The sequence below is a fragment of the Hermetia illucens genome, chromosome 1 (assembly GCF_905115235.1).
Source record: "Hermetia illucens chromosome 1, iHerIll2.2.curated.20191125, whole genome shotgun sequence".
NCBI classification, from domain to species: Eukaryota; Metazoa; Arthropoda; class Insecta; order Diptera; family Stratiomyidae; genus Hermetia; species Hermetia illucens.
The window spans coordinates 5,511,352-5,532,945 of record NC_051849.1 but is presented as its reverse complement, the minus strand read 5'-3'; positions in this window follow the sequence as shown (position 1 = coordinate 5,532,945).

Below are 21,594 nucleotides of genomic sequence, written 5' to 3'. Positions count from 1 at the left end.
TCCACGGACCCGTCGTTTAAGGGTCTTTCCTGTCATTCAAGGTAAACAAATTGCACACGTGAACAGTTGTCCCCTCCTGTCACTGTCAGGCCGTCAGCTGTTTTCCGCGGCCATTGGATGCATCGGTGGAGGCGAATCCATAATGGCCCCCAGGTTCGCGCCTCCGATGCGTGACCCGAGTTATTTAAATTGTTCAGTTCTGGGTCACTGCTATTGACAGTGATTGTGCCTATTTCATGGCGGTCGATCGTCAAAAATTCAGTTTTATTCATATTCAATCTGAGACCATGTTGCATGAGGCGATCATTCCATTTTTGGACAAGTTTCTCTAGATCGTTTTTGCTATTAGACGCTAGGAAAACATCATCTGCATAAAGCGGTGTGTAGGTCGCTGGACGTTGGATGTCCCGTGTGACAGTTCCGTAAAAAGAACAAAGACGATTGGTGAGAGAGCGCTTCCTTGATGAACACCAACAGAGACATGAAGTGGTTTGAGACACCCGCCGTACTTCGAACTTTACTTTTTGGATCGCCGTAGAGCAACTAGAAGAGATGTTGTGGAATATTGCTGTTATACAACCGAGATTGACCAATCGTCCGGTTACCATCCTTTTGAACGAGAAGGCTTGATTGCATTCCGCCAAAGCGACCGTAGCAAAACTATACGAGCTGGAATTGAAAACTCTCCTCGCACCGACCAATTATCGCTTCTTTCCAAATTTGAAGAACTTCTTCGCGTGGAACAAAATTAGTTTCACAAAGGTTCTGGAAACAACAATCTTTCACCAATTTATCGACTCCTGCACGTTAGTCTTTCACGGTAAAGGAATAAACGAGTCCCGATTAAGATAGTGTGTTAACTCTGTGGGCGATTACCTTGGTTATAATAACAAACAGTTTAAATAAAAAAGTTGATCGAATTTTGGCATTTTTAAGGTTTAGTGTGAAATAAAACCTTACTAGAATCGAGTCGATGTCTGTTAGTCCGTTTTTTTTGTTTTTTTTTTTTGTTTTTTTGAGGAGGTGGAAATCTTCAAAAGACTCTGGCCTGGGCACGCCAGAGTGTGGGATTTTTACCCAATAAAACCACCCCCGACTCCCCCCTACCTCGTGGAACCACCTTTAGGTATTACGTCACGGGGCGGAGTTAGCTTACTTAAGCTAGGTATCCTTTCGTCTACCCGCGGGTTTCGTAACTGCGTCTTCCTCACTTCTTCTGCTTTTCGCAGTTTATCCTGGATTACAGCGATCATGGAATTGATCGCATCCCAGTCTTCTTGACAGGCTACCATTCTCCGGACAAAATTTTCCGTTGATAGCACTTCACCTAGAGTTTCCTCTAGGTTCCTCCCTTCTTCCACGAACCTAGGACACTGGAAGAAAACGTGCGCTGTTTGGACAATTAGGCGAGGTGCCAATTTAAACCTGTACAGGTATTGACAATACCCTCCATGGCCGGCGAGAAACTGGGTGAAATTATAATTGATCTCCCCATGCTTTCTCTCCAGCCGCTCTCTGATGGAAGGGATCAACCTGTAAGTCCAACGACCCTTTTCTGACTGGTCCCATCGCTGTTGCCATTTGCTTATAGATCTCTCTCTGTCGGCTTTTTTCACCTGCGATAAGGGAGAGATGGACCTGGTGTTATATTCATCATTTTGGTTGTCAGGATGTCAATCGGCATCATTCCTGAGATGACGAACGCTGCATCGTCTGAGACGGTCCTGAAGGCAGAACACACCCTTAAGACTGTACTTCTGTAGACCGTACTCAGTTTATGTGTATTGCCTAAAACCTGCAGTGCTTTTCTCCAAATTGGGACTGCATACTGCATGATAGAACTCACCACCCTGGCTATGAGCAGCCTACAAATATGCCGCGGACCTCGTACGTTCGGCATCATCCTTGTCAGAGCAATCATCGTGGTGGATGCTCTTTTACAAGTATGCCCTATGTGCTGCTTAAAATTAAGTCCTCCGTCTATCACCACCCCCAAGTATTTGATGGCCGACTTGGAAGTAATGATCCGATTCCCCATTTTAATGCAGGCGTAATTTCATTTGCGGCGCTTAGTGATGAGGACCACACCAGAGACTTTCGTATAAGGTTCCAATTGGCCGAGTTAAATGCATTCCTCACATCCAGAGTCACCAGCACGCAATATTTGCTGGTACAACCCCTTCCGTGAATTGCATTTTCGGCCAAGCCAGTAACCATTGTGATGGCATCAATGGTTGATCTGGCTTTACGGAACCCATACTGCCTATTTGAAAGGCCCCCTTGCCTCTCGACAACTGGAAGTAATCTATTATAAATAACCCGCTCCAACATTTTCCCCATAGTGTCTAGAAGACATATGGGTCTATAGGAGGAAGGTTCCCCTGGAGGTTTGCCAGCCTTAGGCAACACCACCAGCTTCTGCCGATTCCATGGTGCTGGAAAGATACCCTGCGACATGTACGTTTCGAAGAGCTCCGGGAACATATCCAGTCTACATGTGACGGCAAGTTTGAGGGCCTTATTGGGTATGCCGTCAAGACCCGGGGCTTTACTGTCGCCTATTCGACTGCAGATCTTCATCAGCACGTCCCTGGTGACTGGTGGAATTGGCGTCACATTCAGGGGGCGCTGGAAGGTGTCAGTACTTCCCTTTTGTTGGGAAAATAACCCCTGGATTATTTTCAACAAGAGTATAGGGCACGTGATCTGCGGATACGATCGGCCTCTAAATCGTCCTGTCACAATTTTATAGGCACTACCCCACGAATCTGTCTGTCCGTCTGTCTGTCTGTCTGTCTGTCACAGCCGATTTATTCGGAAACGGCTAAAACAATTGTCACGAAACTTGGTGGGAGCATGGGATTTGTTGTTCCCTTTACATACAGCAAGTGGTGCCATTTTGTGTTAAGTTTAAGGGGGGCTCTCCGTACATGTGAATGGAGGGCGCAAAATTTTTTTCAATAAAATGTAGCCATGTGGGGTATCAAATGAAAGGGCTCAATTAGTACTTTTCGAAACTGGCTCCATATTTGATATCGGGTGAAACGTAGGGGAGGGGAGGCTTAAGTAAATCGAAAATATGGGTACGATCAATTTGTATAAGTGCATATATATATATATATATAGTATTCGGAAATAGGCAGTTTGTTTAGGGTGAGGGCAATATCTATCTATCTGTAATGTGTACGTATGTCTTGTAGTTTGGAAAAATATGAAGAATTATGTTGGATTTGTAGCTATATAGGGATAGAAAAATGTGTGTTGAAGTTTCTTACATAAGATGAACACAAAACCTTTATACCCGAAGCGCCAGCTTCCGGTATTCCGACTTGTTTTTATTTATTTCACGGAAAACGACCCAATATCTAGGCATACCATTTAAAATTAACTTGAAGCCATTTGAGAAGTAAACATGATTTCTGAAAATCATTAAAAAACGAAACCGCCTTCTTCAAGGCTACTATGAATTTCTTCACCATTGTTTATAAAAGTACTGCATGCCGTAATGTTGATTTATAGTTGTTGATTATAATCAGGTAGCAGTTAAAATGCATCATAATAATGAATAATTATCCAACCGTTTATTGAGCCAATATGATCAGCCTTACGATCATATATCACCTAGAGCTTGCTGAGCGTGATCAGCTTCAATTTGATGGACCAACCGAGCCTGAGGAGACATCTTGCGCACTTTTTGCGTACGTATTTCGCCAATAGCATGGAAGATATTCACTCACATCGTTTGAAAATGGCTCTCAATTAATTTGCTAAGTAATAACATAGTAACAAATTCAATTTGTTGATAGTCCACATGTTCAGGAATTATGAATTTTGGCGTAGATCAGTGATTCAAAATTTATTCATTTTAGGCTCCATGCACAATATTCTGAGGCCACGTAAATATCTTTATTGCAGAATAAATCATTCTAAAGAGGTTTTCTCATAACCGTTGCACTCAGAAGTAAGTATGATGGCACCTATTAGAGTTACGCTCAGTTATTCACAAAATCCAGATTTTTCAAATAACATGCAAATTACGCGACGAAATATTGCATTCGGTTATATCAGAATCAATACGTAGCTGAATAGTTTATTAATTTATATTCGTAGATCTTATTTTCCAAAACGCAGCGCCTTGAGAAGTTGGACAATTCCACAAGAGAATGTTGGGTCTAATCTAGTGTTTTATTGGCAGGTAAGTATCGCGTAATTACATTGCAATGTCTCATTTAACTCCTCCAGTTTGGTATGTCGGTATCGGCAATTACGCTGTTTAATTGCAATAAATTCGCCAGATGCGTGCTGTGGTGCTGCTAAGCGGATAGGAAAATCAATACATAGTTCGCTTAAAATATGGAGGTCAGTGAGGGGTCTTGTGTTTCAACTTAATACTCTTCTTCAACGAAATCCTTTCGAAACTGCCAAATAGGAATAAGTAACTATTATTTCATTATTTGTGTACTGAAATGAAAGTAAAAGCCTTAATATTTGCAAGTTGATGCGTTAATAGTGGTCGTGTCTTTGCACACATTAATCAAATTATTGGATGAAGCCTTCAAGTATTCTTCACACAAGTGGAGTTAACCCTCCGATGTTTGATGGAATTTGTCTGGAACTACGTTGGTAACTTTGAGTACATTTTGTCAAGTGTATCCTCAATAAGTTTGTAATTCTGTACCACACAAAATTTACTAATATCTCATTTTAACAAAAAAGGTGAAGCCTAATTTGCAAAAAAAGCAGGTTTCTCGCTTAAGTCTTTCGTTTTTTCGTAGAGTTTTTGAAATTTTTCAGAAATTCGAATAAATTTCATCAACCACTATCTGAAAATTTTCAATTTATGGATTAACTTAAACTTTACATATACATGAATTGCATCATACTTAACACGGAAGAAAATTGAAGTATCACTAGGTGAGGTTGCGGCGGTCAAAATGAGGAAGGATTCGGTGGTGATTGAATGCAAGGATTTGGATGAAGGCACCACAAAATCTGACATCTGCGAAGCTTTGCATACCCAATTAGGATTACAATCAGTGAGTGAGTCTAATGTGCTAGAAAAGCGTACGGTGGCACGCAGATAGCTTCGATAAGTCTTCCTTTTGACGCAGCGAAAAAGGTGATTGCAGTGGGCAAAGTACGTATTGGATGGGTGGTCTGTCGGTTACGGGAACAGAGTACATAAATGCTATAAGTGCTGGCAGGTTGATCACATAGCGAAAGCTTGCACTAGCTCGCAAGGCAGATCAAATCTGTGCCGCAAATGTGGAGAGCAAGGCCATTTTGCAAAGGACTGCAACGGAATGCCCAAGTGCGTATTCTGCGCAGAAGCAAATATTGACAGCGCCCACATTGCAGGAAGCAGCAAATGCCCAGTGTTCAGAAAGGCGTTCATAAATAAGGTCAAATGAAGTTTATGCAACTCAATCTGAATCACTGTCGACCGGCCCAAGACCTACTTTCTCAAAGCGTATTCGAAATCAACGTCGACGTTGTCATTGTATCCGAACAATACGAAAATCTGCATAGCGGAGTATGGATAGCAGACAAAACCAGTAAGGCGGCGATATGGAGCTGCGGAAGACACGATCCACAAAGCGACCTCTGCAACCCTCGGGGTCACCAAGCCGGGTAAGCGGTACATCAACCGAGATACTTGGCTTTGGAATGATGATGTTGAGATAAAGGTCCGTGAAAAGAAACGCCTCTACCACAAATTTCTCGGCGATAAAACGTCTGCTAATTGGCAAATTCATAAGAATGCCAACTGGGAAGCAAAGAAAGCGGTCGCTGTCACCCGAGCGAACCATTTCAAAAATCTTTACGATAAACTGGACACTCGGGATGGCGAGAGAGATCTGTATCGACTTGCTAAAAGCCGTGATGAACGCACACAGGATATCGAACACTTCTGTTGTGTTAATGACAAGAACGATACTTTGCTTACCAACCATCGAGCCGCAACGGATAGATGGCGAGAATACTTCGAGCAGATTTCAACTGAAGAATTTGCTCATCCTCCACTTCCACAATCATTGCCGACATTTGGAGCAGTTCCACCAGTCAGCGCAACTGAAGTCGAGGAGGCAATAAAACAAATGAAATCGGGGAAAGCAACAGGACCTGACGACATCGCATCTGAGCTCTGGATCTAGAGCAAGCGTTTGACCGTGTACCACACGAACTCATCTGGTATGCTTTACGACAACACTTCGTGCCAGAAGAACTCGTGCGCTGGGTTCAATTGCTCTACCACGATCCGAAAAGTAAAGTTCGAGGTACGGCGGGTGTATCAAAACCGCTTCGTGTCTCTGTTGGAGTTCATCAAGGAAGTGCCCTCTCACCACTCCTCTTTGTCCTTGTTATGGACACCGTCACACAGGATATCCAACGTCCAGCGCCCTACACACTGCTTTATGCTGATGATGTTTTCCTAGCATCTGATAGCAAAAATGATCTCGAGCAACTTGTTCAAAAATGGAATGATCGCCTCATGCAACACGGTCTCAGGTTGAGTTTAAACAAAACTGAATTTTTGACGATCGATCCCCATGAAACAGGCACAATCACTGTCAGCGGCAGTGATCTGCCCAGAACTGAGCGATTTAAATACCTCGGGTCAACGCTATCAGCCAATGGAGAGCTGCGTTATGAAATTGCTTCACGCATTAACGCAACCTGGATGAAGTGGCGCTCCACAACTGGTGTCCTTTGTGACCGACGTATAAACGAACGTCTCAAATCTAAAATTTACCGCAATGTCGTCCACCCAGTCGCTCTCTATGGTTCTGAGTGTTGGCCGACCATAAAATACAATGAACGCCGTCTTGCGGTAATGGAGACGAAGATGCTACGTTGGACTAGTGGCGTGACACGTTTAGATCACATCCGAAATGAGGATATCCGCGATCGTTATGGGGTTGCACCGATCGTGGAAAAGTTGCGAGAGAGGCGTCTTCGATGGTATGGTCACGCAATTCGTGCAAACGAGAATTCACTTGCCAAGATTGGTCTGAACATCGAAGTCTATGGTAAACGACCAAAAGGCAGACCTAAGCAACGGTGGCTTGATTCGCTGGATGGGGATTTGAAAGCCTCGAGATTGTACCCAGATCAAGCATTCGATAGAACCAAATGGCGAAGCCGATCACGACGAGCCGACCCCGCTTGTGAACGGGACAAAGGCTGAAGAAAAGATGGAGCTGCGGAAGCCAAGCTATAGTAGATGCGAAAAAACATCCAGAGGGCGGGTTCACCCGTGCCAAGATTGGAGGGGTATACATCTACTGCTGTTAAGCAGCACCGAGCCTCAGATTAGAGGAATTCACGTCATTGCTGGAGAAACTATTCTTCAATGGAAGTCAATACAATCCCAAAATAATAGCCGGCGACTTCAACGCATGGGCGGAAGAATGGGGTAGCACAGAAACCAACGCAAGAGGACGAATATTGCTGGAGACATTCTCGGGCTTGAACGTGATACTTGCCAACCCTGGGAGAGCCAACACATTTCGGAGGGAGAATTGCAATCGGTGGTAGACCTCACCTTCGTCAGTGATACTCTAATCAGAGACTTGCAGTGGCGTGTCAGCGAGGAGTACACACACAGCGATCATCAGACTATCATCTTTCAAACCTTGCAAAGGAATAATATGAAGCCATTAAAACGAATAACGATGAGCTGGGTAACTAAGAAATTCGACGCAGAAATGTTCAAGGAGGTACTTCTGGAAGATACATTGCCTCAACGTAGCACTTTCCGAAGACGAAATTCTAATTTTTGGTAGAATTCAGAAATTGAAAAATGCCGGAAAAAGTACCTCAAAGCTAGAAGACGCCCCCAGCGCAGGAGAAACCGACCTGAGTTCGAGGAGCTACACGTGCAATATAAAAATGCGAGAAAAAAAATTCCAAGTAGCTATCGCAAAGAGCAAATCCGAACATTTCAAGCGGATGTGTACTGAAGCTGACTCTGACCCATGGGGTGGCGCATATAGGTCGGTGATGTCATCACTAAAAGGCGAGCGCTCCCCACCGATTACTTGTTCAGAGTTGTTGCAGAATATAGTGAACACTCTATTCCCAGTAGATGTGAATTGTACAAGTCTGCCTGCAGTACATTTAAATCCCAACGAAGTTCCGATAGTGGTAAATGAGGAGGTTCTAGACGCAGTAAAATGATTGACTGAAAAAAAGACTCCAGGACCGGATGGAATCCTTAATATTGTCCTGAAAGTAGTCACCAGGACAGCGCTAGGTATGTTTGCCCAAGTTTTCACGGCATGCCTTAGGGAAGGAGAATTCCTCGAGCAATGGAAGGTACAAAAGCTAACACTCATTCCGAAGGTAGATAAACCATTGGGTGACTCCTCCTCATATAGACCGATATGTCTAGTCAATACCATTGGCAAACTATTTGAACGAGTAATATATAACAGACTGCTCGCTGTTGCGGAAAGGAAGGAGGCCTTTCCGACAAACAACTCGGATTTAGTAAGGCGAAATCAATTGTCAACGCAATCAGCATGCTGACTGGTGTGGCTCAGGCTCCAATAGAAGAAGGAAAATGTTGTGCAGTAATAACCCTTGACGTAAAAAATGCATTTAATAGTGCAAAATGGAAAAAAATCAATCGCTCGACAAGATACAGGCCCCGAAGTACATTGTACTCATTGTGGTTGAGTTTCTCCTTGGAAGAAGACTTTACTGCGACTCGGACGATGGGGCACAAAATATTCCCGACAACTTGCGGAGTACCACAGGGTTCTGTCCTGGGTCCCTTGCTGTGGTTAGTTATGTATGATGGAGTGTTGATGCTACGCCTACCGGACAACGTGACAACTATTGGCTTCGCCGATGATATCGGAATAACAGTGGTTGCAAAGCACGAAGACGAGATCGAGGTCCACGCAAGTGAAGCGATATAGGAGATCAATTCCTGGTTGAGAAATTCCGGCTTTTCACTTGCTGAACATAAAACAGAAGTAGTTCTCATTTACAAGAGAAGAAAGAACACACTCCCAACCATCGCTCAAATACTTGGGAGTAATTATTAGCAGAAGACTCAACTTCAAAAGACACATTGAGTACGACGTAACTAAAGCGTCTTACATCGCTGCATTGATCTCGAGGATTCTACCGAACATTGATGGGCCAAGACAAAGTCGACGTGTTCTGCTCTCTAGGGTAGTTAGCTCCGTGCTATTCTACGCAGCTCTAGTTTGGGCAACTGCTTTGAATAACAAAGTAAACTGCCGAAAATTGGGAATGGCGTATCGACTAAGTGCACTGCGGGTATGCAGTGCGTATCGGACAACATTAGGAGAAGCAGCATATGTACTAGCAGGGATGCTCCCCATAGATATCTTGGCAAAGGAAGGCCGGCGACTCTACGACAAAACGTATGCAGCTGGAGAGTCTAGCGCATTTCGACGGCAGCTGGCACGGTGTGAATCTATCGAACGGTGGCAAAAGCGATGGGACGAGTCACAAACTGGTCGTTGGACATACCGCATCATTCCGGATATTCGGAGTTGGTTTGAACGAAACCATGGGAAATTAAGCTACGAGTTAACACAATTCTTAAGTGGACATGGAGGTTATCATGCTTATTTATATCGATTTGGTCACGACAAATCACTATGCTGCCCAAGATGTGGTAACGTGGCTGAGAATGCGGAGCATGTCATATTTGACTGCCCCAGGTTCACCGCGCACCGAACAAGAATGGAAGCGGTCGCAGGCGTTTACCACTCGAAAACATTGTGGAGTTTATGCTGGAGTCAACGGGTTCCTGGAACCAGGTTGTAAGGGAACTGCAAGATATTCACCATCAGCTTAGGCAGGAAGAACTACGACGAAAACGAAGAAGGGAGAGAACCATAATGAGCCGCAGTTAAAAGCCCCGCGACACAATACTTTATAGGAGTTCCGTGGGGAGAGTGGAATGAGAAGGAGGTGGTTTTAGTGAGTAGAAGTCTCACATAACTGCGTGGCAGGAGCCAGCAGTAGGTTTTGAACCTTTCCACCTTCCAACGCCGAAGAAAAAAAAAACAAAAAAAAGACAGATAGACAGACAGACGGACAGACAGACAGACATTGAACCGATTTTAATAAGGTTTTGTTTTACAAACAAACCCTTAAAAATGAAGCCTAATTTGCAAAAAGCAAGTTTCTCGCTTAAGTCTTTCGTTTTCTTCGTGGAGTTTTTGAAATTTTTTAGCAATTCGAATAAGTTTCATCAGCTTCCACTATCCGAAAATTTTCAATTCATGGGTTAACTTGGACTTTACATATAAATGGATTACATCATACTTAACACGCCCAAAACATTGCTAACTGAATCATCTTCAATAGGCACCCCAAAAACTCATTCCCTTGGGCAATTTTGCTGATTGATTTATTGAAAATTTCATATTTTAATTTCCGAGTTTTGAAGAACAATCCTATGAGGAGTGGCCAGATCTCCCATCAGGCGCGACCCCAGCTGGCGGATTGGAGCATACCTATTGATGTGGAAATATGTGTTCATGCACTTTTCTTTTCTGACTGTGCATGGGCTAGTCTGGTGCGTGGACCAAAATGGCGATTGGAAGGACACCCAGCAAATAAAATCAACATGGACGAATTGAGAAGGAGTAAAGCTACGGTGCAGGGGCTCGAAAGCCCAGTACCGGCGGCTTTTGGGAGTGAGCAAGCGCGCTCCCGGCCGTCGATATCCCTCGACAAGTGTTTTAGATTTGGAGAAGGAGGTGTTCAAACGAAGCACAACTCTGCCAAGAACACCAATTGCAAAGGCAAAGAATGATGGGCTAAAAGCAGATAGCTGGCCAAAAAAGGCGATTTCGACACCCATCGGATTTAATCAAGAGGTACTCCAGCAGCAGCAAATAGATCCATTCAGGAGAAGCTCATCAATTTTAAGATCGTCTCCAATACCAAAGCCGGCAAAAGAAAAAGAGAAAGTACAAGGGAGGTACAGTAATTGAAAAAGGCGAAGAAGTCAGTAAAAAGAGTAATTTGGCCAAGACTCACCGAAAACAGAGCCCTGACCCAGAAGAACTACTTTTTATGCAGCTTGGAACTAAAATAGTTGAGCTGTCCGAATTCATCAAAGATAAGCACAACGTGCACCAAGCCATCAAGAATATGGTGAGAGCTATCAGGGTGCTTTACAATAGGTCCCAGGAACAAATAAGAAAGCCTAAGGAAAAGCCGGACATCCTAGCCCCAACAGTATCACAGGCGACCCAAGTGACACCAAAGCATAAGACCATCGACCTTCAATCAGGTAAGCGAGTGCGAGACAAAGAGGGCAAAGCTTTGGGGAATCAACAGGCCCCAAAAAGAAAACAAGTCGGGAAACCGGAAGCTAGACGCTTCAGGTATAAAAGGTTTTGTTTATTTCTTTTATGAAGAGATTTGGGTGTGCATTTGTCTCATTAGAATGTAGCACGTAAAATATGCATATATTATGTGAAAATAGCCACTTTTAAGTGATATTGACATTCATAGTCTCGAATTTGCAGAGAAGCGACAGTTTTGACTTAGTATTACTTTGTTAGTAATAGTGCGATTTTTACCAAATTTGGCAGGATCATGCTCTGTGCTGTAGCCTATATTGTTGCAAAATTTTGTGATTCTAGGGTGAACTTAAGGGGGGTTTTCCTGTCAATTACTAAAAATTATAGTAATGTACTATTATTAACTTTATTTGAACTGGCATCGGTATGGAGGGTATTTCGGAGCCTAGGCACCATATAGTGACAGCCTCCTGATTTTTTTCAGATTTTTCGGTTGGGTAGTTTCTGAGAATGGGTTCGTTAAAAAAATGACCACTTTCAACCCCCCGCACCCCCCACCTTTTCAACAAATGTCAAAACTAAGACTGGGTTCGAAAAGTACTAATCGAGACCTTTAATTTGATACCCCACATGACTATATTTGATGAAAAAAAAATTTACACCCTCCCTTTGCATGTATGGGGACCCCCCCCTTAAATTCGACGTAAAAGGATGTAACTCACTATATGCATGAGCGTTCACAGTTCCCACCTTTCTACCAAATTTGGTGCCAATCGCTATAACCGTCTCCGAGAAAAATGCGTGTGACGGACAGACAGACAGACAGACAGACAGACAGACAGACAGACAGACAGACGGACAGACAGACAGACAGTAAACCGATTTTAATAAGGTTTTGTTTTACAAACAAAACCTTAAAAAGGAGTCTCAACCAGTCCAACAATGGAACTAAAAGTTCAGAAGGGCCCAAAGTAAGAATGTCGGCTAGCGAAACGAAACCGAAAGAAAATAAAAGCGGTTTTTGGACTAAGGTCGTGAACAAGAAAGGAGGCAAGAAGCCAAAGATGCGAATTCGTCCGAAGGCAATTGTAATCTCCAGCAAAGGACATTAACGTATGCGGAGATACTGAAGAAGGTGAAATCTGACCCTGACCTAAAAGACCCAGGCGGAAATGTCAGCAAAATCCGAAGAACCCAGAAGGGGGATCTCATGTTTGAGCTGAAAAAATCCAGCGTGAGAAAAACCGACGGCTTTTGTAACCAAGTTATAAACTCACTTGGGGAGAATGTCGCTGTTTGTTCCCAAAAACATGAGATCTACATCCAGTGCAAGGATCTCGATGAGGTGACATCTAGAGAAGAGATCTGCACTGCCTTGAAGCAACAATTCAAGTTGGAGGAATTCAACGAAGGATCTATAGTGAGCGTATGTCGGTACTCAAACGGCCACAATGCGACTGCCAGTGGAATCAGCGCAGAAGTTGTTGGCCGTGGGGAAGGTTCGAATTGGATGGGTTGTTTGCCGACTAAGGGAACAGATCTCTTTAAAAAGGTGCTTCAAATACCTAATGTTGGGACACTTCGCGAAGTCATGCACTAGCGGCATCGATCGGTTCGATCGATGTCGGAGGTGTGGGGAGAAAGGACATATTGCAAAGGAGTGCAATAGAGACCCCAAATGCATTTTGTGCGAAGAAAAGGAGGGAAGGGATAACCGGCATATTGCCGGAAGTGGTAAATGCCCGGAATTACGAATCCGCGATGGAGGTTGCTATCAATAGTGAACCGTACAGAAATCTCTACGGGGGTGTATGGGTCACAGATTCGACTGGTGGAGCGGCGATATGGGCGTGCTGTCGTAAAGCCATACAATACAGCATGCGTCAGGTGCCTAGTGGGTTTGTGTGGGCAAAAATAAACGGTATATTCGTATACAGCTGCTACGCTCCACTGAGCCTCACACTTCCTCAGTTTGAAGAACTGTTAGACGATCTTGTTCACGACGCAAGGTGACGAGGTCCGAAGATGATAGCCTGTAACTTTAATGCGTGGGCTATCGAGTGGGGCAGCAAAGAGACTAACGCAAGTGGTCCGTGCTTATTAGAAGTATTTGCCCAGTTAGATGTAGTTCTGGCCAACGAAGGCGATATAAACACTAATCGGAAAGGGGAAACTGGTTCAATTGTAGATCTGACTTTTGTCAGCCCTGCGCTGGCATGTGACATGTCCTGGCAAGTTAGCGAGGACTTCGCGTACAGCGACCACCAGGCTATCACCTTTGAACTAAGAATGGAACCACAAGGCAGGGTACCCGCACCCAGGAAGCCGAAATCCAAAAGAACACCAGGATGGTCTGTAAAAGCGATGGATGAGCAAACATTCATGGAAGTGTGGCTAGACCTGCCTAGCAAAGCAGGCACCTCCACGGATTGAGCTCTCCATGTTACATAAAGCATCTCTAAGGCATGTGACGCGTCGATGCCTAAGAGATGTTCATTCTCCACTAGAAGACCCAATTATTGGTGGAATAGTGAACTTGCCAGCCTTCGATCGATTTGCCACAGAGCCAGATGAACGGCTCAGAGGGTAATAGGTAGGATCAATCAAGGGCAAAAGGAGCATGCCTATAGGGAAGCTCGCAAGAACCTCAAGCTCGCCATCCAGCGGAGTAAGAGGGAATGTTTTAAGAAGCTCTGTTTGGAAGCGGACATAAATCCGTGGGGTAGTGCCTATAAAATCGTGCCAGGACGATTCAGAAGCCGATCATCTCCGCAGATCACGTGCTCTATACTCTTGTTGAAAATAATCCAGGGGTTATTTCCTCAGCAAGAGGGGGGTATTTGCACCTTCCAGCGCGCCCTGAATATGACGCCGATTTCACCAAACCGCCGGGGGAACCGTCCTCCTATAGACCCATATGTCTTCTAGACACTATGGGGAACATTTTGGAGCGGATTATTTATAATAGACTACTCCCAGTTGTCGAGAGCTAAGGGGGCCTTTCAGATATGCAGTATGGGTTTCGTAAAGCCAGATCAACCATTGATGACATCAAAATGGTTACTGGCTTGGCCGAAAATGCAATTCACGGAAGCGGTTGTACCAGCAAATATTGTGTGGTGGTGAGCCTGGATGTGAGGAATACATTGAACTCGGCCAATTGGAACCTTATACGAAAGTCTCTGGCGACGATTTGTGTTTCCACCTGCCACGCCGCTATTATAGATAGCTATTTGCGTGAGCGAACACTCTGGTATAATACCGATGATGGACCCAAGGAGTACGTTGTCTCCGCGGGTGTCCCACAGGGTTCTGTACTGGGCCCACTACTGTGGAACATCATGTACAATGATGTGCTTAACCTTCGGGTTCCGGAGTTGTACGCAAACGAAGCAATCAATGTTGTTAAGGCTTTGCTAGAGGGAGTGGGAGTGATGATAGACGGAAAACTCAATTTTAAGCAGTACATAGAGCATACTTGCAAAAAAGCATCCACCACGAGTATGGCTCTCGCAAGGATGATGCCGAACTTAGGAGGACCGCGGCATACTTGCAGGCTGCTCATAGCCAGGGTGGTGAGTTCTATCATGCTATATGCAGTCCCAGTTTGGGGAAACGCACTGCAGGTTTTAGGCAATGCATATAAACTGACTATGGTTTACAGAAGAACAGTCGTAAGGGTGTGTTCTGCCTTCAGGACCGTCTCAGACGATGCACCGTTCGTAATCTCGGGAATGATGCCGATTGACATCCTGGCAACCGAAATGATGAACATTTACAACACCAGGTCCATCTCTCCCTTATCGCAGGTGAAAAAAGCCGAAAAAGAGAGATCCATAAGCAAATGGCAACAGCGATGGGACCAGTCAGAAAAGGGTCGTTGGACTTACAGGTTGATCCCTTCCATCAGGGAGTGGCTGGAGAGAAAGCATGGGGAGATCAATTATAATTTCACCCAGTTTCCTACCGGTCATGGAGGATACCGTCAATACCTGGACAGGTTTAAATTGGACACCTCACCTAATTGTCCAAACTGCGACGGGGTCCCAGAGGACCCAGCGCACGTATTCTTCCAATGTGCTATGTTTGTGGAAGAAAGAAGGAACCTAGAGGAAACTCTAGGTGAAGTGTTATCACCGGAAAATTTTATCCGGGGAATGGTAGCTTGCCAGGAAGACTGGGATGCGATCAATTCCATGGTCGCAGTAATCCAGGAGAAACTGCGAAAAGCAGAAGAAGTGAGGAAAGCGCGGTTACGAACCCCGCGGGAAGACGGAAGGAGACCTAGCTAAAGTAAGCTAACTCCACCCCGTGATGTAATACCTAAAGGTGGTTCCACGGGGTAGGGGAGTCGGGTGTGGTTTTAGTGGGTAAAAATCCCATACTGTGGCGTGCCCAGACCAGAATCTTTTGAAGAGTTCAATTGCTCAAAAAAAAAGAGAGACAGACAGACGGACAGACAGACAGACGGACAGACAGACAGACAGACGGACAGCCAGACGGTAAACCGATGTTAATAACGTTTTGTGTTTTCACAAAACCTTAAAACGTAGAGCCTAATTTGCAAAAACAGCAGGTTTCTCGCTTAAGTCTTTCGTTTTCTTCGTGGAATTTTTGAAATTTTTCAGCAATTGGAAAAAGTTTCATCAGCTTCCACTATCTGAAAATTGTTAATTCATGGGTTAACTTGAACTTTACATATACATGGATTACATCATATTTAACACGCCCAAAACATTGCTAACTGAATCATCTTCAATAGGCTTCCCAAAAACTCATTCCCTTGGGCAATTTTGCTGATTGATTTATTGAAAATTTCATATTTTAATTTCCGAGTTTTGAAGAACAATTCATATTAGATAAATGATTGACCTCGGGGCCATGATGAAATCAATGCAACTATGAAATGCTTATCTTTCCAAACGAATTATCCAAGTTGCTGTTAAAATTAAAGAGCGTGAACTATTAACTTGCGCGCATTCCAAGCTACCACGTTTTGTTTTTTTCCACTGCTAAAACATTTCACCTAATAATTACTGTTAACGTCAAATCTTGGCGCATCTATTGGTCTGTTACATTGTATCATCGGCATTGGTATCTGACCATTGCAGATGGGCAAGTAGGCGCCCCATTCTTGAAATGAACTGAAGAGTTCATTGCCAATGATATGATTAAGTTGTCCGTGAAAGGCGATTTTTGCATTTTCATCGTTTTACTTGATTTGAAAATTGCTCAAATGATCTTGTAAGTGTATCTGATTATCAGCTCTATTCGAGTTCAAGATTCAATTGGAGTATCCACGGGTATCTCCTAAGTAGCCTCTTTAGGCTCCGAAAATAGTGATGCAAATCTAGTCATAATTTCGAGAAGAAGATAATCGATTTTGGCACGGTTACAAGGTCCATTATTAAAGTGGTTATTATTCCAAATTCAACCGCCGAATGCACTTCAAATCCGATACATGGTATTTCAGTTTCCGCTCTAAGTTTCAATTGTGTGCTCGATTTCCCTTATCAATTGCGAAGGTAAGCGTCATTGAAGGAAAATTCAAAAAGATACTTTTCACCAAAACCATAGGTCCATAAACCTCTATTCTACATTTCTAAACATTGGTTTACCGGTAACCACAGATAAGCCTCATTTACCATCATCTAGACAGTGTTCAGCAAAAAATATAATAAATGAGGTAACGATGCAAACGCCATCATTTAAAGATTAATTTTTTCTCCAGCTCGCCTTGCTGTGCTTACATTCAATTTCAAATGTAGCAAAGACTTCATGAAGACCTCCCATAATATGATATTAAACGAAATGAAATTAACATCTAAACTACACAATAACCATTATTAGATTACATAAAGACACATTTCACAGATATACGTGCGAACAATCAAATCAATTTCTTTGATTGATGAGCGATCTCCGTCTTTTACTGTGCTCATCGACCTTGAAGGCGTGGAGAAGCTTCTTCATTTCACCGGCAGTAATAACAATGCATAGTAGCCGATGATGTCGGACATTTTCCATAGGAATGTAATGGTTATGCCATTATTTGTCAATGATGTTTAATGGCCGATATGCCGGCGATTCGAATGAAGATAATCGATTTTGCTGTGGGTATTACCCTTTGAATTGGGTTGTTGTGCAAACTTCTTGTAGAAGTAGGTACAGCTGAAATGCTTGCCCTAAGGAAGGATAACTAAATGATTGCACATGAAACATCGTAATCTATGTGGTGCAACCGCTGTCCAACATACCAAATTATTTAATTCGTTTGTGGAACAGTTTAATTTCAGTGTAATCGTTTTTTGCTCTCAGAAGTCATTCACCCGTCGTCCCGGTGGTCTATCTGCTTCCATTGTCGAAATAGGATTTGTTATCAACAAGAACTATGAAGTATAGATATTTATATTTTAGATATTGTTCTTAAAAAATTCGTAAAGTATTAAGTCGTCCAATAAAAAAGGGGTCAGAATGAAAATGAGCCCACATTTTCTAGACTAGAATTTGGATATATCATTTTAATCGCTATCTTTACCAATTAAATTAACATACATATGTCCTAATAAATGCTGCATTTACAATTACCCTCCTGTAAGAGGATACCAATTTTTCCTATCTGTGTTAAAACCTTTTGTTTCAAAAGGATATCTTAAAAGTAATTGTACCAGACTCAACTTGTAAATCGAAATAGTTTTCGTAAATTCCTTGCCAGTCTGTCACCTATGATTCCAGCGGCTAAGGTAGTCAGTGGCCAATGAAATTACTCGTCCTTTCTTATGAACGTCCTGCGTCCTCGGATCGACCGATGCAAAGAGAAGGTTCTCCATGTTGTCCGGACGTGAAAACAAAGGTAAGCTAATGTACATTGATGTAAGCATGCGAAAAGAAAGGCAGAACAGAAAGGGCATGCTGATGCAGGCCGTGATCATGGCAGGCAAGCATGAGACTAGAGAAACGGAAGCAAAAGGAAAGTGGAGGTCGGAACTGAAATCTAATTCTAGTTTTTCCTATAAAGCTGGGCGGGCCTATCACAGAAGGCACCCGCCGTGAGGAGATTTGTAATGTCGGAACGGGGTTAATTTGACCAAATAATGCATCCAATATAGTCCTCACATTTTTTTTACCTTTTAGTCTTCCCATTCACCCCTTTTTATTTCACAATTCCCATCCCGTCTTTTATTTTAATATACTTACTTATTTAAATACTTAATATTTCAACTAACAAGTTTTTCTCATTTTTTTTTTAAAACAATCCAACAATTGGTCCCTTTCCCTTAAATTTCATATTCCAATTTCAATTGAACAACTGCAAATTCTAGTTTTCGTAAATTTCCAACGGTGCAAACCAGATTTGTTGGCCGTTGACCATGTTGCATATTATTGGTTGCAGGCAGGCGGTTGATGGTGGCTGAGGGGGAATGACCTTCCGCACACTTCATCATAATAATGTACGTTCCGAAGAAACGCGAACTTTAAGGGGTCGTTTACGATGCGGGGTATGACTTCCCGGAGGGGCCTGAGTAAATAATGCTGACCTAGCCTCGAGAAAACCTCTTAGCGAAGAGCGAAGCGTGAATGACCGGTGCACGTCGGGACACACTGGGAGACCCCGAAGCCGTCGACAGCTCTGATGTGAGCCTAGCTCTTCCAAGGTGGTTGTGACGTGTCTCAGGGGTCAGCTCCTTCGGGAACCTAGTCGGGTAGTATGCACTGAACGGGTGTTAGTAGACTGCGTTGCCCCGATCGAGCGGTGATTCGTATGTGAATTCCGGGATCAGCTAAGCGTAGGTCAGGCCTCAGGGAACTGGGGTAGGAGCTGTGTCCCCGAGGGTACACCGTTCCTGACTATTGCACTCCACTCCCTTGCACACAATGCACTAGTGAATTTTCCATGAAGAATAATTCTAAACAAACAGACAAAAATCTACGAAATAGCAAGCAGGGAGGAAGATCTGAGTGCGTTTGAGTGCAGCACAAAAATGGGGTGTACACCGCAGCGATCAGTGAACGAGGCGGCGAGGGCTGACATACCCGATGCGACACTCGAACGCCCAAATAAAGTGGAAGCCTTACCAAGTGCCGCGGCTGACGGTGCGAGGAAGGAAACTCCAATACCCTGTAGTGCCCCTGTTCTGGAAAAGAGAGGGAACGCTACTTACGTCAAACGGACCGCAGATAGCCCACTTCAAAGCGAACTGGGGAAAAAGCGGAAAGAGGACAATGTGCCTGAAGGAGACTTTATCAAAGTGGTTTCCAGAGAAGACAACGGAACAGAGGTGTCTCCTATACGGAAAACGAGGTATGGCGGAGTTCTTGGCGAACTAGACCCGAAGGCCACTAGCAACAGCACGTTTTGCGAAGCGGTCAAGGAGGAGGGAGGGAGGAAGAAAACTCTTGTTTCTAGCCTAAAGCCATTTGCTCTCTAGAAATCCGGGATCTTTACTGCCTCACAGAAAAGGCCGAAGTGTGTAATAAACCTAAGGGAATTACAAATGGCGTGCAACGTGGCGCCCAACATTTCCTGGGTTTAGGCCTAATTTCTTATTAGCAGGTTTTCTGAATCAGTGGAAGAAAGCTTAAAACTTCCTTTGGTAGTGTCAGATAGAGAATCATTAGATTCTCAACAGTATTCCCAGCTAGGCTACACGTACACTTGAATTCACATTTCTAGTTTTAGGTTTCACGCCTTTTTCCACGGAAGCACGTGTTCCTAAGCCTTAATTTCCTTTCCCACCTTGTAACGTGGAGTTTCCTGTCCTATCCTTGGTAGAATACCATCGAGCTAATTCCTGTTGTGTTTGTCTTTGACACTTATCGTCTCGTATGTGATTGCCATCCAGAAGTCTCTGGCCTTTACGTCTATATGCTGAAAGGTATTGCCGTCCGAGCCTCTGAGGAGTGTCGTTCCCTACCTTTATGTGAAACGGCTAACTCTTCGTTTTAGAATTTGAAAACACTAAATATTCGTTCGTCTTTGTAGGGATGGAGTGACGGGTGAGATGAATCCTTGATGGACTAAATAGGTAATTGGCTATATGCTGTGCTGTTCCGTCCTCAATGATTCTTCTTCGCTTTATTCTCCCACTTCAGACAAGGAAGATTAAATTCTCGTGATCCCTTTCGTTTGTTCACCGGCGAAAGGCATTATATTAGCCTTGCTAAACAAAATTGTCCGGAAAATTCAAGTCTAAGGAAGGACCTCAAAGGCACACTAAGTATCGATTTGAAACAGTCGACAGTAATTTGGAAATCTCAGATTATATCAATACAATGTCTACGACTAGAAAACTTGCTATTCTGATTGAGATTGAGGGGTTGGTGATCCAGTTGATCCAGTCCGCACCTTTATGCGGTTCTCTTTAAATGATTGGTCGTATTTAGTGTTAATAGAGATTAGAGTATGGAGAGAAGAGAGTAGAGTGACCATTTCCACCAATGGCGACGCGGTTTCGGGCCAAGTTTGCCCATTCCGGGTCCTTGATAACGATATTGCTCTTACAAACTTTCCCAAATGGTTCTTCCACGTCTACTCAGATCATGTGGACCGCCTATGACAGTCTGTTTCCCTGAATTTATCTATAACACACAGCCACGGTATCGCTTGTTGATTTCTCCGTTACATAAGCATCTGAATTGCCGATTCTTCTTCTTGAGAAGACCTCCTTGTAGTAGGAACTTTGATCCTCTGGTGTAAAAATTAGGGCGGAGGGAACTTAATAGGCTGAAGAGTATGTTGGCTGCTGTGCGTGGACTTCTTCAAGTTGAACCGGAGAACGGGGGAACCAAGGAGCGATATCACGACTATTTCCCTATGAATAAAATATGCGTTGGATTGGCCAGACAAACAGTTCTTTGCAGTGCAGCTAGTTTATGGTGAAAACCTTTCTGTCTCACCTTAACCCACCACACTACGGATGCATATACGAACATCGGCCTAATGATGGCAACGTATATCCACATTACCACATGAGGCCTGAGTCTCCATGTCGAGGCAAAGGTCCGTCTACACAGCCCATAAGCTGTGAGAGCTCGTTTCATCTTTACCTCTACATGTTTGTTCCAAAGAAGTTTTTTATCTAGAGTGACCCCCAGATATTTCACTTCTTCGGAGAGTTGAAGGGTAGTACCCCTCATCTCAGGGAGACAAAGTCCATCCAGTTTTCTCCTTTTTGTGAATAAAACCATTGTGGTTTTATTTGGATTAACTGACAAACCATGTCTAAGGCACCAGCTGTCTATCAAATCAACGGCACGCTGTATATTCCTACACACCGTTCCAAGATCCCGA